General features: G+C 42.3%; 1 pseudogene; it reads right to left on the bottom strand.

Moving 5' to 3' along the window:
• Positions 1 to 633: 633 nt before the first annotated feature.
• LOC138163104 (lysosomal-associated transmembrane protein 4A-like) lies at positions 634 to 1,435 on the bottom strand (annotated as a pseudogene).
• Between the last annotated feature and the right edge of the window lie 17,918 nt (positions 1,436 to 19,353).

Raw genomic sequence — 19,353 nt, 5'->3', positions numbered from 1 at the left:
CTTACCTGTAGACTTATAAGGTAAATTTTGTATACAATCTTCCCTTTATTAACCAGGTAACTCTATTTGGTACAATCCATTCTTTTTTTTTTTTAAGGTTTATTAATGCATCTTGTCAGAGAAAGAAAGACAGAAGTACATATAAATCAGAGACATGAAGCCCCTGTGGGCCCAGCCCTGGCTTGGCTGTGGGCACTCTAGGCATCCACAGAGAGAGCCCGGGGCCTCCAACCAGGACCAGCTTCTGGCTCCTTGGAAGTGAACCTCTGCCTTCCAGAAAACGTCTCCAGGCAGGTGGTGCCCAAGCCAAGCCAAGCTCCAAGAGAACACAAGGGCAAAGAGGATGCCCAGAGACCCCTCCCCAGTGCTGGGTGGGCTCTGGCCTGGCCCACATTGGCTTCCAGAGTTATTCAATGCAATCAATGTACTTTAACCAAAAATCCAACCACAACAAAACAAAAAGTCTACAAATGACCCCCCCCCTCCAAAAATGTCTCATAATGCTCTTAAAATAACAAAGATTCAAGCAATTAGAAAAAATGCCTTAGTGTATAGAGGCTGCAGGTGTGGTTCCTAGATCAGCATTTTAGAAAACAAAAACACTCCAAAGGCTGGTGTAGTGTTTGTTAACAAGTCTTGCTGCTCCCGTCAGGCAGGGATATCAGGAGGGGGTGGGTCCTTTTCAGGCCATTTCATACTTGGGCAGGATATGCCGCGGGGGAGCCTCGAAGGCCGGGTACACTGCAATCTCAGGCAGGTTTCTGTTGCTGATGTACTTGTAGCAATTCCAGACACATTTATGAGATAAGCCTTAAAAATGATGAACAGGGTGAAAAAGACGAGGATCAGAAAGAGGAAGCAGCTGGAGTCCAGCGCAAGCAGGTAGTCCTTGTAAGGGGAAAGCGGGAAGCTTATCCAGATCATCTTTGATTTTTGGCAAATAAGTGAGGGAGCTGATGGCGACGAGGCAGCTGAGGACAAAGTCAAAGAGACGGTAGCAGAGGAAGGGAATCAGCTAGCCCACGCGATGGGTGGCAGCTCTGTAGACCATCATGGCACTGATGGTGAACTTGAGCATCGAGAAGGCAAACAGCACGCAGGCATTTTCGGCCATCCTTTCTGAAGAATAGTAATTATCGATGACTTCATACTGGAGATTGACTGAATCCACTGTATTGGGGTGAGTCACCTCCACGGTCAGCAGGATTCCCAGCAGCAGATTCACCACCATGTGCCAGGTCCCCAGGATGATGGTCCCCGTGCGCACATGGTAGCAGCCGCAGCACCAGGTGCTGTAAAATCGGTCGCCGAGGCTCCGCTTGAACGTCATGGGAGCGGTCGGTCGCCTGATCGGCCTCACACCAAAGGGCCGGCTTCCCTGCTGTCCAGTGACCCGACACCCGCTGTCTCCGCAGGCCACCTCCTCCTCCGGCCCCGGCCCAAAACCCGATACAATCCATTCTTGATGAAGTGAAAATACTTCTTTGTGACCATTATTGCTTTATCAAATGTCTACTAACTATCTCCTTATTAATAAACTCTAGGATTTTGTCAAGTGTCAAAGTTTAAGCTCACAGGTCCACAAGTGCACTATGCAGATTCCATTTTTTCCCCTTTTTGGGAAAGCAGCACATTCTTCCTCAGGCGGGTGGTGCCTTTACTATTTTCACTAACCTTTCAAACATCACTATTTCTGCTAGTTATTTCAGTACCCGAGACTGTAGAGCATCTGGACCCAGTGACACCAGGGTAATTAGGCTCTTATTCTGTCCCCCGCCAGTCTCCCCACAGGAATACATTTGAAAAATGAAAAATATGAAAGACAAAAGTCAGGAAGAGTCAATGTCGTTGACACTGTAGACAGAAAGGTATGCTAATATTGTTAGTGGAGTTGTAAATTGATTCAACTAGTGGGAAACAATTTAGAATTATGCAAGAACATCTAACAATTAACAAAAATGTATTAAAGCTTAAGTAGACCCTTAAGAAAAGTCACTTCACTTCTACCCTCTGACCAAGAAATGTTACTACTAAGTGTATACCTCAAAGGGATCGAAGTCCCTATATCTACCAATATTTTGCCCTCTCCTTATTTATCTTTGGTATCAAATCCATATTTGATATGGTTCCATCCATGGAACCATGGAACTCCATGGTTCTTTCTCTAGATATGGATAAAATTTTCCATCATGAGTCTTTGGGAATTGTTTTAGATCATTGTAATGCTGAGAAAAGCAAAGTCTATCATAGTTGATTAAGGCACAATGTTGCTATTATTGTGTCCAATGTTCTCTTGGTTCTGCTCACTTCACTCAGCATCAGTTCATCTATGTCTTTCCAGATTTTTTTTAACTCCATATAAGCATCCTTTTAAAAGTTGGATTGGGAGGGTAGTATTTACTAAAATGAAGTTGACATTTTTAAAATTCAATAGTTTTTTTTTTAATTCAAGAGTTTATTTAAATGTATCTCAAATAAAATTCAGCCTTTGAGCTAACAGGTACAATGGGCAAACGTCAAAGCTTTGCTTTCCGAAGTAGATCTAAGTACTTGTTTACAGAAAAAAAACAGAGTTTTATACAATGCTTACAATGCTCCAGGTACAAATTATGTGGTTTTATTTAATTAATTTATTTTTTTAGATAAATCTTTTTAAAATTTTCCTCTTTTTTATTTTTTAGTTTACATCATTCATTTCCACAAGATTTTGAGTTGCAAATTTTCTCCTCATTTTTTCCTACCCACCACCCCAAAACAGTGATCCCACTGAATATCCCCTCCCTCAATCTGCTCTCTCCCATATCCTCATTCATCCCTCTCCGACTTTTCAGTAGAGCACAGTGGATCTCTATGCCCCAGTGCCTGTATATCTCATTTCCCAGTTACATGTAAAATAATAATAATAATAATATGTATATATATTTAAACTCTTGATTTTAAAACTTTGTATTTCAGATTCTTACCCTTCCTCCCTCATCATCCACACTCACTGGGAAGATAAGCAATTTAATATAGGTTGTACAAGTGTAGCTATGCAAAACATTTCCATACTGGACATATTTGTGAAAGACTGACTATATTTCCCTCCATCCTATGCCACCCCCCACTTGTGCTATTCTCTACTTTGATCCTGTCCCTTTTCAAAAGTGGGTGCTTCTAACTTAACTTCCCTCCACCCCCCAGCCTGCCCTCCCTTCCGTTATCCCCCATCTCTTCCCCTTCCCCTCTATTCTCCTGTAGGGTGAGATACCCTATTTAGTGTGTGTGTCATTCCCTCCCTAAGCCAAATTCAATGAGAATAAGGTTGACTCATTCCCTTTTGCCTTTCTGCTCTTCCCCTCCATTGTAACAATTTTCCCTTGCCTCTTCTATATGAGATAATTTACCTCATTCTGTCTCTCCCCATCTCCTCTCATTATATCCCTCTCTCACCTCTTAATTTCACCTTTTAAGTGTCATCCCTTCATATTCAATTGGTCCTGTACCCTCTGTCTATGTATACCTGTAGAGATATATACACACACTCACATATGTATTCATTTGCCCATATACCCTCCTATATAGACATATATATGTATGTATACATATACACACACACACACATTTCTATTCCCTTCAACTATTCTCATACTGAGAAAAGTTTCATAAGTTACAATGATCATTTTTCCATGTAGGAATATCACTAGTTCAACTTTGGTAAGTTCCTTATAATTTCTTTTCCCTGCTTACCTTCTCATGCTTCTCTTGCTTCTTGTATATGAATGTCAAATTTTCTATTCCACTCTGGTTTTTTCATCAAGAATGCTTGAAAGTCCTCTATTCCACTGAACGACCATATTTTCCCCTGAAACATGATACTCAGTTTTGCTGGGTAGGTGATTCTTGGTTTTAATCCCAGCTCCTTTGCCTTCTGGAATATCATATTCAAAGCCCTTTGATCCCTCAGTGTAGAAGCTGCCAGGTCCTGAGTTATCCTGAATATTGTGTTTCTACAATATTCAAATTGTTTCTTCCTGGATGCTTGTAATATTTTCTCCTTGATCTGGGAATTCTGGAACCTGGGCATTTTCTTTTTGGGATCTTTTTCAGGAGGTAATAGGTGGATTCTTTCAACCTCTATTTTTCCCTCTGGTTATAAAATATCAGGACAGTTTTCCTGATATTTTCCTGAGTTTCAAAACTATGAAAGTTTTGGTGAACTAACAGCATAGCCTTAAAATGCTTTCTACAGTGATGGGACAAGTTCACAGCTTCACCAGCATTTAAAAAAACCAATAACTTACAGCCCTCTAACTTTGGTTGTTTTCCATTTTTATCAAGTTTGCCAATCTGATATGTCTGAGGTGATACCTCAGAGTTGTTTTAGTCTGTCTTTCTTTAATTATTATTGATTTAAAGCATTTTTTGATATGAGTATTGATTGCTTGGATATCTTCCTCTGAAAACTGCCTATTCATATCCTTTGACCATTTATCAATTGGGAAATGGTTCTTATTCTTATAAATTTGACTCAATTCCCTTATATCTGAGAAAGAGATCTTTATCAGAAAAAAGACCCACACAAATTAAAAAAAAATAAAAATATAAGACTTTTAATCCCAAAAATGGCATATGATTTAGATAGATCACTGGGTCAAATATGGAAACTGAACTATTTAGATGCATTTCAAATAATAAGTGCTTATTGGATTGAATGTAAGGGCTAGATAGATTTTCTTCTAAGTTCTAAGAAGGAATTTCCCTCCCTCTTCTTATTTCTCATTAACTTCTGAGTAGCAGTAAGAAATTTAATAACTATAATGTAAAAACACCCACTAACATCTGTCTTTTTAGAGATGCTGGAATATTCAGGGCTTCTTAAAGTTTTTCCACTCACTATCCCTTTTCAAATTTTGGCAGTGTACCTTGGCATTGTGCGGCATGAGGGCATATACAATGCAAAGTGCGTATGCTTTATGTTTAGAACCAAGGCTGTGGGGAAGTTGCCCAATGCAACAAAGGCAAGTGCTGCCAGAAACACCTCAGATTCATTACGAGTTTGAATCTTAATTAATTGTTGGTTATTGCGTGTTCAGAAACCTTTTACTGTTGCTAAATTTTTCGAAACCCCATATGGGGTTATGACCCACAGTTTAAGAAGTGCTGGAATATGCCACTGTTTCAGACATATCATATGCAATACAGTTAGTTATTACTTCATCTTTTTTACTAAGTATGGTAAGTGGTGCCAAACATTTCCTTCAAAGTATCCACACATTGTTCCAAATCTTTTCAATGCATTCATTATCACAATCACTGGATATCCCTCAAACCCTCTCATTCCTCTCTGGGCTACACTCAGGACTTCCTCTATTATACCCTTGTGCTAGACACTCTTGTCTCCTCCCCTCCACCACCCTTTTCAGCTTACTTTTATGGTTTGCACGTTATCTTCCCCCATTAGAATGTAAGCTTCTTGAGGGAAGGGACTATCTACTGGTGTATTTCCAGTGCTTAGCAAAGTTCTTGGCATGTAATAAGTATTTAATAAATGCTGACTGGCTTAAAGATAGTCCTTGATGTGTATTAAGATCAATCACTGAGCATGTAGAAAGTGTACAACAGCAATCACTACTGACACTTCATAAAAACATCAAACCAAATTTCATTGACAGTTCATCCATCACATCATGGCATAAAGCCTTAGAAACACCCTGATGCACAACAGTATAATGGTTATGGTCAAGCAGAGTTTCAGAAGGGGGAGAACACCTGTTTTTGAATGTCAGTTACAGCTTGGAGAATAAAATTAAAAAGAAAAATGTCTTCAACAAATTCTAACATTACTAGCCTCAGCTTGAACTAATATTTAAAACCACACTGAAGGAAAAAAAAGTCATACATTTCTTTTTAAAAATGAATTATTTTAAATTAAATAAAAATTAATATAATGTCAAACATTTTAATTTGGACAAGTCTTGTGTTGTCATACAGATAAATGTTTGTAAAACATCTTGCAAATCTTAAATCAGTATACAAATGCTGGCTATTATTGTTCTTATCATTGTGAACCACTGCCACCTATATGTTCCTAAAACCCCTATGAGTTCACCATCTGTTCAACCATTACTCATTTTTCCCCAATTCTCTCCTCTCTCTAGCCACCCAGAATGAATTATGTGGCATCAGTGGAATACCAAAAAAAATAACAAAATAAAATTAAAACTATAAGTAAGAAAATCAAGCAGTGAATACTCTCACCACATGTTTCCCCAAGAATAATCTTTGAGAGTTAGGCACAACTGAGATGGAATTTCCTGGCTCTACAACCATTTTTCTTCTCTCTTTAGGATCATAGATTTAGAACTAGAGGTTATACTACCTCTATATAAGAGAAAAGTGAGACACAGAGGCCAAAAAAGACTTGTCTTGGTCACAAAAGTGGTAAGTGGCAGAGCTTGAGATTTGAACTTTAGTTCCTCTGTCTCCAGAGCCAATGGTCTTTATTCCTGCACTATGATGCCTGGCAGTAAGGAGATGCATTAGGAAGGTATTACCATGGTCCAGAGGAGAAGTAATGGAAATGTGCAGGGCCGAGCCTGGGGTGATGGCCAGGTAAATGGAAAGAAGGGGGATGAATTTGACAGATACAGTGAAGGCAGAGATGTCAACATGGGGCAGGAGAAGGAGGAGAGAGAATTAAGAATAATTCTAGGGTCATAGATCAAAGAGACTGGGAGGATAGTGATACCCTTGAGAGAAATAGGGAAATCTGGAGGAAGTATGACTTTTAAACCTAAACTCCTAAACTTTAGGATACTTGGAACTGGGCAAGCTAAAGCCAACACTGACCTATGACTCCACAGGTGGTTCCAAAGATGGAGTCTTACTTTGGAGAACAAGGGAAGATGATGGCTGGAGTGAGTAATGTGAGCTGTTGTTCTTCCTATACAAGAACATTAATGAGCTAATTCACATGTTAGGATTTAGAACTGGAAGAGACCTCAGAGATCATATTGTCCAGACCTCTCGTTTTGCAAACAAGGAGAGTGAGATCCATAGAGTTTAAGGGACTTCTCCAAGAACACAGCTTATAAGGTGCAGTCCTGGCATTTGAACCCAGGTATTTTTCACTTCAAATCTAACTCTTTTCATCTTGAGTATATAGAAAATGGGGTAAAGAAATGTCTTCAGGGTTCCAAAGAGTTCTTGGCCTAGAACATAAATTATTTGAGACTCACAGAGAATAGGAATATAGTTTCTAGTCCTCTGAGAAAGAAGCCAGCAGATAGAAATGGTATGGTTGGGGTTTAAACAGTCCCTTATCAACTGTACCCCACCCCCTTTCAATAATCTTTTTAGATCAGGAAAGAACTGAGTCTGCTGCCCAGTCTTGTATAAAAAGCTTATTCTGTGTAAACAGGAATGTGTTCATGAAAAGGACAAGAGCTCAGCACTCTGCTTGCTAAGCTGTTTGTTGGTTATAGAAATAGGACCTTTAGTTTTCAGAATCCTTCTCTGTGCAACATCAGCACAATGAAACTGAAGCTACAAATGTGAGAGCAGGGACTTATACTGGAGCTCTGAGGGGCAGCTGTGTTCAGCCTCTGCCTGGCCAAATATCTGATCTAGACTTCCACCTTTAGCTCCCTTTCTTGCTCCTGGAGCTCGAGAAAGCAGTTCCATTTCAGGAATGGAAACATTGAGAGGTAGAGACCAGATCCCCATTTGTCTTTGGGAAGCTGCCGTCAGTCAGGTGATTTGTTGAGGACCAAGAAGGTGAGTAGTTTGGGAGAACCCACCTTTCCCTCTTGGGACAAACTGCCCTTGGTTAGATGATCATTAGCCTAGGGCATCTGGTGTATGGAAAGAATGTTAGTTCTAGAGTCAGGGAATGTGGGTTCAAGTCCCATCCCTGACATTTACTAGCTGTGTGACCTCAGTCTAAGTGTACCCCCTTGCTGGGCCTCAGTGTCCTCATTGATAAAATGACAATAAGAATATTTGTACCCACAAGGCTATTGGGAGAAAAATATTCTGAAAAACTTAAGGCAAAATAGAAATGAGATTTAAGTGGTGTATATATATATTTAAAGATGTAGTTAGTTATCCATGTAACCCAGGCAAAAGAGTTCATGTTGAGAGTACACTTTAAGCTCTTTTTTGTCTTTGTCTCCCTGGAGACTCAGAGTATTTGGCACATACTAGATGTTTAATACATGTCTGTGAAGTTGAATTGGACTACCATATTATTTCTACCATCTATCTTCCTGCCCCCCCCAAAGGGTCCTACCTCTGTCCTTCCCTTTGACAAAGGAGAATAGTTTAGCTAGAGTAACAAGGGCTTCCAGACCTCTGAAGCACATTTTCCACAAAAGCCCTGGGAGGTGGCTGGTGCCAGAATTATTAGTAGTCCCATATTATAGAAAGAAAAGGCCAAAAGAATGGACATGAAGTTTGTTGTTGGAAAGAAGCAGCTTAATTTGGTGACAGATTGAATGTGGGAAGAGAAAAGGAGTGAGGAGATGAACAGAACTTCTGGATTTTGCACATAGTCGTGGTACCTCCCACAGTTACAGGGAAACTGTGCATCAGGAAATGTTTTGAGGAAAAGAGTTGACTTTTCTTTTTCGTGCCAGAAGAATATTCCTGACTTTGTACAGACTGCATCCCCCCCCCCCCCTACCACAAGCAATCAGCCCCCTACCCCATGTCTCTCCCAAGCCATCTCCCCCTCCCTTATTCCATTTCAAGATGGTGGTGGTGATCAGGGGAGTTGGGAATGAGCCTCATTTCCTACTGGTTCGGGAATGGGTGGTGGGGCTGGGTGGGGGAGGCATTGGTGTTGGGAAGGGTCCTAGAGTTCCCAGGATGTGGGGGAAGCAGAGGAGAGAGAGGTGAAGGATTAAATTCATCTCTCATGACAGGAATGGCCACCCTATAGAGTGAACCCTCCCTACCAGGCTTTGGGAGAAAGGGGGGGGGGTGGACTGGCAGGTTGAGACCCCGCCCCCCACCCCCAAGCTCCTTGGTGATGCCCCGGAGCAGGAGGAGGCAAGCCTCCAGCCTCCAGCCCCCAGCCCGTCCTCCTCAGGACTCCTTGGCCCTGGCAGTGGTGGCCCCCAGCCTCTCGGTCTTGTGGACCAAATGGTGCTTCATAAAGCCGTAGCTGTTGAAGAAGCAGGCGCAGCCGCTAAAGGGCCGGCTGCCTGTGTGGGCAGCCAGGTGCTTACAGAAGTAGCCAGGATCCTTGAAGACCCGAGGCAGGCCGGGCGGGCGGCACAGCTCGGGCCGGGCGGGCTCCTGGGCCCGCTGGTGCCGCAGTACCGAGCTTAGGTAGAAGGCCATACCGCAGGGCTCACCGCAGTAGGTACTCTCGCCCAGGTGCAGCAAGAAAGTCTTGTTACAGGTACAGCACTGCTGAGGCAAGACCACAGCGCGTAAGCGGCAGTGCCCGCCAGACTAGAGACTGGGCAAAGCGCTTAGCGCACGAGGCACACTCCAAGGCGCGCTCTGCCCCCTGCACCACATGGGGCTGCTACAGGTACCAGGAGCGCAGCAATCCACACCACAGCGTAAGGGCTTTCCCAGAGCAGGGGTCCCAAGGAGCCACTGCTTCCGCCTCCGCCTCCTGTAAGGCCTCCCCTCAGCAACAGTGGGTGGGCCCCCAGAGGCACAGGGAGCCTTAGAGACCGAAGCTGCAGCCTTCTCTCCACCTTCTCTTGGCGTCTCCAGGACAGGAGGTAGGACCAAGTGGGAAAGGTGACCAAGGGGCTGGGACTGATCCATCCTTGGAGACCTCAGGGGCTTCGCTGGCAGCTGTCCCCTCTCAAATTTATGCATCACTTTAAGGCATATAAAGCATTCTCCTTATAATATCTACTGTACGTCCTGCTTCTGGGTTTTCTTTCCCTCTAATTCGTTCTGTGGTTTTCAATCATGCCTCACTTTTTGTGACTCGGTTTGGGGTTTTCTCAGCAGAGATACTGGAGTGGTTTGCCATTTCCTTCTCCAGCTCATTTTACAGATGAGGACACTGAGGCAAACAGGGCTAAGTGACTTGCCCAGGGTCCCACAGCTGGTAAGTGTCTGAGGGCAGATTTCACCTTAGGTCTCCCTGACTCCAGACCCAGAACACTATCTACCATGCCACCAGCAACTAAAAGAGCCAGCAAAAGTGTGAATTAGTTCTGTAGGCACATCAACCTGGGCATTCTCATGAAAGAGAGATGGCCCTCTCCTCCAATGCAGGGAAGAAGAATCCACAGCAGCAGAAGACAATCCCAACCACAGAAGCAGTGAACAGCAGCATTGGGAGAAGAGTGGAGAGGCCACAGAGGAGACCCTGAACAACAGCCTGTCCCAAGTGACTGGGAGACAGAGCCATGAGAGATGTAAGCATGATACAACCCTTCCTCTCCTCCGAGTGTAAGTTTCCTGGGCAATGCTTCCCCCTCCACAGGCCTGGTTATCTGGGAGACTGGATCCCTTTCCTTATCAGGACTGGGGGAGGCTGAGAATGCTTTTTATTACTTAATTTTCCCTGTTATTTAACTTGCTATTCTGTGCTAATTTAATATTTTGTTGTTTAATTTATGGTTTTTGCCTGGTCTCTTGGTAGAGAAAGCATTGGACTTGGGCTCTAGACATATTTATATCATGATTCCTCCAAATACCCCACACTAAACCTGGAAAAGCAGAGCCTTATAGTCATGTGGGATCCGATACACAATGGGGATAATAAATTGTTCAACTACTTACCTCAGGGAGTTATTGTGGGTAGTTGAGTAATAATAATGGCTAGCATTTATATAGTATGTTAAGAGTTTGGGAAGTACTTTCCTTTTGACAATCACAATAACCCTGTGAAGTATATGCCACTATCATTCCCATTTTACAGATGAACAAACAGAAGAGGCCAAGAGAGTTTAAGTGACCAAAGTCTACTGATAGTTATTATCAGAGGGAATATTAGAACTCAGGTCTTTGTGATTCCAAATCCAGCCCTCTACCCCCTATGCCACCTAGCTGAAACTGTGCCGTGCTGTAAAAACTACACAAATGTAACCTATTCTTTCAAAGTTATAGAAACATAGTGAATATGTTATAGGCCTTAGAGATTTTCTAGTTCATCCCCCTCAACCCTATTGTACAGATGAAAAAAATAAGGCTTATGGTTGTAAAGTGACTTGATAATTGATGATAAAGCTAGGTTTTGAACCCAGGTTTCCTCATTCCTGGTCCAGCAGTCTTCAGCTCTACCATCATGCCTCTCATTGTTTTTCATGATTATCTCCTTCCTAATTAGATTGAAATGGGGCATAAACACTCTCAAATCCTCTATTGAAGAAAAAGACAGGAGAAAATCAGGAGATATCTGCCCAGAAAAAAAACAGTCTCATTCAGATTTCTCCTAAAAATGGGAAGTCCTTGTGGGCAAGCCTCGGCCCTTCTCTCGGCTTTACGTAGCAAGTCTTCCAGGGCTTGGCTTTGTCTTATACCCTCCAGGCACTCAGTGTGGGATAAAAGATTGGTCCTCCTGTCAGTCTTTGGGGGACATTTCCCTGCTATGTTGATCACTGCTTGAAAGAAGCTATCTTTTTATACCTACAATATTAGACCTCCGCGTGATAGCAATTTTTTTATTGTGAAAATGTGTAGTAATATTCAAGATTCAGTAATTGCTCCTCCCTCGCCCCCCAAGACTCTGTTTATCCAATGTAGCTATTCCTCATGCTGTTCATAATGATGATTTAAAGCCTCATTTTTATACCCACAGCATGGTTAAGGATTCAGGGATATTTTTCCTGTGAATTTCTATTCTCTTCCCAGTCAATGAAGGATGAACAGTAGTCATTATGGAGCATCTGCCAGGGAGTCTTTTGGAATAATTTATTTGAAGTTTAGCTTAACCAGCTCTGCCAGGCAGTATGACAGTTAGATCCTTCATGTTTGACTCTGAGATGTATTCACATAAAAATGGCACAACTTTTGAAAATACGAAGTAATAAAAATGTTTTTTTTAATTTTGTTCAAAGTGAATCTCTACCTAATCAGGCTTAAAACACAAACCCACAAACACATGGTGCTTCTTTGTGGTATGCCATTAAGTAGCTGAAACTCATATTGAGGGAATGGCAGAAAACATGGGATTTTTTTAAAGGATGTGAGAGATCTGGATGTCTGGGAGCAGCAAGGAAGGAGCATGTAGATAAATAGAGATTAAAGATAAGAGACAGAGAGGGAATGATCAAAGTAACAGGTTCCCAGAGTAGACAGGAGGGAATGGGATCAAGAGCACAAGCAGGTAGAAAGGCTGATTTTGGCCAGAAATGTGCCTCTGCGTCAGAGATTCAAGCAAAGAAGGAGAGAATGGGGAGTGATGTCAATAGATTTTTAAGGTGGGGAGTAGGGGAAAGGAAGGAAATTGTAATAGATGGTTTCTATTTTCTCAGCAAAATAGGAGGCAGGGTTTTATAATGATTGGATGAGTTTAGGGGAAGGAAACTCCTCCCTCTTCTTTTTTTTTCTTTTTGGAGGGGAGAATGCAGGGTAATTGGGGTTAAGTGACTTGGCCAAGGTCACATGGCTAGTAAGTGTCAAAAGTCTGAGGCTGGATTTGAACTGAGGTCCTCCTGACTCGAGGGCTGGTGCTATATTGACTGTGCCACCTAGCCACCCCGACTCCTCCCTCTTCTAAAGTGGATTGGAAGAACTTCAGGATTAAATAAGTAATATTTATATAGCACTTTAAGATTTGCAAAGGACTTTACATTATAGGATTTCATTTGATCTTCACATCGACACTGTAAAATGGGTGAGGAAACTGAGGCTCAGAGATTCTGGGTCAGAGGTATACTGTGAAAGATAGGAGTCTTCCTGACTCCAAGTTCAGGTCTTCCTCTGCTGCATCCTGATTCTCTCTTGTTACATTGTTCAGTTGTGTCTGACTCTTTGTGACCTCATTTAGGTTTTTTTTGGGAGAGACACTGGAGCGGTTGCAGTATCTTTCTGCAGGTCATTTTATAGACAAGGAAACTGAGGCAAATAGGATTAAGTGACTTGCCCAGGGTCACAAAGCTAGTTAGTGTCTGAAGCTGCATTTGAACTCACAAAGATGTCTTCCTGGCTCAGCACTCTGTACTATGGTACCACCTAGCTGCCCTGATGGCTCTCTTAGATGATATCTGTTCAAACTCCCATTCTATGATTATATGATCCTAGGACTGGGACAGAGTGAAGTTATCCTATAATTGCACCCTTTCACTTTTCCCCCGTCTCTTTCCCACCCCCGTTAAGTGGGAATGAATGCAGACTCCTCTGAAGAGGCCTGTATTTTAGTTTCTATCAATCAATCAACAGATATTTTTAAAAATAAGTTTTTTAATGCATTTTTTATGTCATCATAGTTTCCCCTATGATAGCCCTCCTCCTCTGGAACTCTCCCACAGAGCCAAATAGTAGTTTTAAAGACAAAGAGGAAAAAAATCAGCATAACAGATTAGTACATCAAAGTCTGCAAATACGTGCAATGTCTAACACCTACTCCATGCTACATACTGGAGACAAAGGAGGGGGGGTATGTGTACATGTAAAAATATATTCTGCATAAATCCAAATATATAACAATTAAATAGAAAGTAGTTTGAGAGGGAGGGCACTAGTGGTTGAGGGGATCCAGAGAGGCTGCATGTAGAAGATGGTCCTTGAACTGCTTGTTAGAGAAAGAGAAGGATTATGTGAGTTAGAGGTAAGAAAGGAGTGTATTCTAGGCACGTGGGAAGGCTAAAAGGGCTGGGAGATGGAGTACTTTGTGTGAAGGACAGAGAGAAAGCCAATTTGGCTGGGACAGAGTCTGGAAGGGGAAATAATGTCCATTGAGGCTAGAAAAATACTTTGGAGCCAGGCTGTGTAGGGCTTTCAGAGCTTAACAGTCTGCATTTAATCTTGGAGGCAGTAGGGAGAGGGGTTATGTGATCAGATTTTCATTTGAAGAGAATTGCTTGAGCCTATATGCATAGGATGAACTGAATTGGGAAGACTTGAAACAGAAGAGACCAATTAGGAGGCTGTTGCAGTAATCCAGGCGAGAAGTGATAAGGACCTAAACCAGGGTGGTGGCTGTGTGATTGGAGAGAAGGGGTCAGGTGCAAGCCATGTGCAGGTAAAAACAGGAAGAGAGCAAACTGATGGAATATGTTGGCTGAGGGAGAGTGAACATGGGAGACTGGAAGAAGAGTGACTTCCTCAACAGAAATGGGGATGTTTGGAAGAAGAAATGGGGATGTTTGACTTATGGGAAAAAATGACTTCAATTTTGGACATGTTGAGTTTAAGATATCTCTGTTTGAAATAGTCAGTAGGTAATTGGACATGTGGACTGAAGCTGGATTTGAATTCAGCTCATCCTGACTCCAGGTCTGGTACATTATCCACTGTGCCACCTGACTGCAGCTATAGCCGTCCAGTGAGAGAATGGAGCCACAGTTAGGAGAGGCAGCTGACAGAGAACATTCCTCTCTCTCACATGATTTGGCAATGATGCAGAGAAGCAAAACTTCTTCTGTGGGAGGTCAGTCCAATGGCTTGGCTGGTTCAAGGGATGCTCTCCCTCCCCTTCCCACTTGATAACAATCCAGCACATGGATAGATATCTGTGGACATTTATGGACCAGAGAAAGCCCTAGGCCAACAGGCCTTACAAGGGTTACCCTACAAGGAAGGTAGCACAGCTGGCACACTAGCTCTGTGGCCAGAAGCCACATTTATAGGCACATAAAGGGAAGGGTCTCCAGTATCTGGGGTCATTGTTGGTTTTATTTAAAGCTCTTTTTCTGATTCCTTGCCACCAACAGGTGCTTGCCATTGGGAGAATGCCCAGAAACTGCTTGTTGAAATACCTTTTCCCCAGAATATCCCATTTCACTTTGGGAAATGAGAAAATGGAAAATTATTTTTGATTGATCCTTAATTTACAATGATAGCCTTATGTCTGCTTGCTCCCAGTGCCTTTTTCAAGTGGTAAATGATCTGTAAATAAATAGGTGGCTTAACAGAAAATTAGACAAATTATCATGATTATGTCGTCTGGCAAAGGAAAGTCCTTTTTGGTTGGGAGAGAAAGTGCTAAAAGGCTCAGAAGAAACTCTCCTGGCCTAGGAAATCTTCCCTGTAGACACCTAATACTGCCCCTCTCCTCACAACCACCACTCAGTAATTACTTTGCTCAGGTGTCATCTAGTTCTTTGTTCACCACCTTTCCATTGAATTTAACATATTTAATTGCTTAATATACTTATCTTTTATATGTCTTATCTCTCTTCCAAATTGTAAGCTCTATGAGGGCAAGTTTTGGTTAAGTGGGATTCACCCACAATCTGCCTGAGAAGAAGCTTTTCAAGACTGGGTGTCCCTCTGCACAAGGCTGGGAAAGTAGAGGGCTAGGAAATCATGCTTAGGAAGTCATAGATCAGTGTGAGGTCTTGGCCCAAAGAGGGAGCTATAGGAGGTCAGATCCAGAAAACTCTCCTGGTTTTCCTGCCTGTCTGACTCTGATGGCTCCTTTTTAGTTTCCCTTGGAGAGATGGGGTCAGGATGGCAGAGTGAGAGCTACCAGTTTTGCCTTAGATCTTTTACATCCTCCCCTACAATGACTGATAAAAAGCACCAGTGGAATTCTGTTCAGGAAAGCCAACAAGAAGTCACAGTAATTTTTTTTCTAGGCCAGGGCAGCTTAGGAAGACAGAAAAGGGTGACACTGGGGTGGGGGCTGGACAGAAGCCCAGCAGCAGCAGTAGCACCACAACAGTCCAAAGTGGCCATACCACCAGCAGAAAGCAGCCCAGTACCCGACAGAAAGTAATCCCAGGGGACCCCTGCACTAGCACTGGGAGCAGGAACAGAAGCCATCTGGCAGCTCTGTCTCCTGTCACCCAGTTCTATGTCATGATTCCAGGGAAGAGAAGTGATGGTTAGGAAGAGGCAGTACCCCTACCCGTTTAAGGAACAAGATCCAGAACCACAGCTGTGTGACTCTCAGCCCAAGAGAAAGGAAGGAACTCTATTCTAAGCTTTAACTGTGTACATAAGTCTGCAGTGGAAAAAACCAGGACAGAAGATCAAAATCAAAGGGGCACCAAGAGTGCCCAACAGCAATCAGTCACTTTGACCGTACAGAACCTCCCAGTGGGCTAATTGTAACTGAGTACAGCAGAAGTATACAGAAACTCAAACAATGGGCTGGGTCGGCAATTTGCAGAATATGAGGGAAGTGAACAGATCTCTCCCCAGGCCACATTACACTGGAAGCACCAAAAACTTACAGGTCCTCAAATTGAGTTGTGAAAGCAGTAAAAGGACATAAAAGACAGAAGCTCAGGCCAGACATTCTCCTTCTCTCCCCACCCCCATCCCCCCAGAGAGGAGTGAGCCCAAAACTAATATAGAGTCCAAAGTCAAGAAGTAGACTGGAAACATTAGCAAAGAAAAAAAGAACCTGACCATAAAAGTCTAATATGATGTCAGGGAAGCTCAAAACACAAACACAGATGAAGACAATGACATAAAAATATCTATAAGCAAAGTTGCAAAGAAAAATGCAGATTTTTAAGACCAATAAGAATTCCTGAATAAGTTAAGGAAAGATATGTTTTAGCAAAAAAAAATTAGAAATCAAATAATAGGGATAGATGATAAATTGGGAAGAAATGAGACCTATGCAAGAAAAATATGAAAGGAGAATTATCAGCTTGATAAAAGTGGTACAAAAAAAATTCTGAAGAAATTAACTCCTTAAAAATAAGAATTGGCCAAGTAGCTAATGATTCCTTGGGACATCAAGAAACAGTCAAACAAAATCTGAAGACTGAAAAAATAGAAGGAAATGTATAATACAGGAAAAACAACTTATCTGGAAAACAGATCAGGGATAGATAATTTAAGAATCACTGAAAGCAAAGAACAAAAAAAGAGCCTAGATATTATATTTCAAGAAAATATTGTTAACGGAAATATGAAGGGAATTATGATTTTTATAATAATCAACATGATATGTTTAATGAATATACTAATAGGTTTGTTTCTCAGAATTGCTTGGCAAATCAAATCAAACAGCTATGATTGATTAGACTTACAATACTAAGTCTAAGGTGGGAATGATCCTTAAAGGCTTTTGAGGAACATTCATTTCAAACATGATTTTAAGTTTATGTAAGAATAAGTAAGTTACAAGTCATAGATCAAAGGAAGGTGAGAGAGAAACATGCTTTAGAATCTTTTGACCCCTATTCCACAAGTCTTCTGATTTCTTGTTTAGAGCACTAAGACCTTCCCCTATTTGAGAGGATTGGTTGACATAGAAACAACATTCCTCCCCAGTGACGGCACAGCTCCCTCAGTCATTTGGATGTTTAGCACCCAATGGTTTTGCAATACCATGACAGCAAGTGAATCAACCTACATTTGAAGGCTGCTGATGATGTTCACTGTTCTCTCCAGGTCTATGGCTAGTTCTGATGCCAAAAGGGCCACAATGGACAGGAAAGAAAGTCTTTGCTGCTGAGGAAGGGCCATCTTTAACCAGAGAAGAACTTCAGCAGAGTGGTTCTCTGGGAATAGGGACAAACTGGGCATTGTGTAGACAAAAGCACAGAGGGCCAAAGGAGGCTGTGATATTGTGTGACTATGGTAGCAAGAAAGAAAAGGCTTAGTTCATAGAGGGGGTAACAGCAAACCTCAGCCCATGTCTAGTTTCTTGGGTCAGTAATCTGCATCAGATGTTATCTTCTTCTCAACCTGGGGTCATGGGAACAGGTGTCCACCTCAGGTGTTGGCTGCTTTGGAACCTGTTTAACTTTTAGAGTCAGGTCACTTGTGGGTTCCACAATCTAGGTGGGTGTTACTGCCCTTTTCAGATGTGACAGGTAGGTTCAGGACTCCACTCCCCCAAGTTTGGCAGCAGTGGGGGTGGTGAGCAGGCCTTCAAAGCCTCCAAAGCAGTGTTTTCAGAGATGATGTTTCCAATGGACCCAGTCAGGGGGTTGGATCAAGGGCTGAGTCTAGGTTGGAATTTCTAAAGAATGGGACAGTGAGACAAGTTGGTAAGTCTCTGATATTTTCTGAGTCAAACTAATACAGTATTGCAGGGGAGAGCCTTTGGCTCTTATGCTTCCTACCCACAGGTACAGTGGCATTGGGTATCCTGTTACTATCTCATAAGGTCTGATCTTATGGGAACCAAATGGTCTAGAGCTAAGGCTTAGCAGGGCTTAAGAAAGGGCTTTGTGCCAGCGGATACATAGCTTCATAGAGAATTTAGCAAGGGAATTTTTAAAGTATCCCATTAATGCTTTCAACCATTCCTGATAGGTTGACAGGGGTGACAGGCTTTCCTTAGGAATGGATTTCCTTAGAACACCTTCCCCCTCCCCCCCACAAAATGGAATGATTTTTTCCTAAAAGGATTTTTACTGTTCCAGAGCCTGCAGCAGTATGGCAGGGGAACACTTCCACCCACTGGGAGAACATACAGACCATAACTAAAACACATTTGTGACCAAGGGCAGGTGGCAGTTGATTGAAGTGGATCTACCAGGTTTCAAAGCATCTGGGAGAGAAAACCGCCCACAGGTTGTCTGCAGAGGCTTGAATGTGTTGTTCTTGGGGCACATCAGTGACTCAGGAAGAGAGAGTGAGGCTAATGATTGTGCATCTCTGCCTCACTTTAATCCAGTTTATGCAGAAATCAAGATATCACCCATCCTCCACTGTTGTACTTTAACATCATGATGTTACTGGTCCTCTCTGAAAACAAAGGACAAACAACAAAATATATCCAGAATACAGCTTGTTGTACATATTGTTTGCATGTTGTCTGCCTTTCTTTGTGTCTTCAGTGCTTGGCACAATGCCTGGTATATAGCAGGCACTAATAAATGCTTATTGCCTGACTACCTAATTACGGGAATGCCACGGAGAGATTGGAAAGGACAGAAAGCTGTCCTAGGGTCCCGATGCTCATGGATTGTCAACCCAGGATGATTTTCAGGGAGCCAATTCTACTAAGTCCTCTAGCAGGAATCAAAGAAGGCCTCCCCACAGCTTGTATAACCCTGAAATATCTTTGTCATAGGTCTGAGCTCTATTGATTAGATTTTGATGTATGAGTATCCTCTTTTTAATTCAAATTCCTTTGGGAGGAATAGGGACTATACATATTCATATTTTGTGTGAATTAATTAAATTATATAGCTTTTCTCTGAGTATCTACCTGATAAGAGTAAACAGCCCTTGTTAAATGTATTCCATCTTAGATCAAAAACTTACCATTCCTTTATTTTGAGCTGTGGACCAGAAATCCAAATCCTCTTTCCTTGG

Source organism: Petaurus breviceps, unplaced genomic scaffold (assembly GCF_028583685.1).
Source record: "Petaurus breviceps papuanus isolate PSGF00001 unplaced genomic scaffold, PetGlider_PUasm1.0 187, whole genome shotgun sequence".
Lineage (NCBI taxonomy): Eukaryota > Metazoa > Chordata > Mammalia > Diprotodontia > Petauridae > Petaurus > Petaurus breviceps.
Note: the sequence above shows the minus strand (reverse complement) of the source record. Positions and strands in the feature narration are given on the sequence as shown.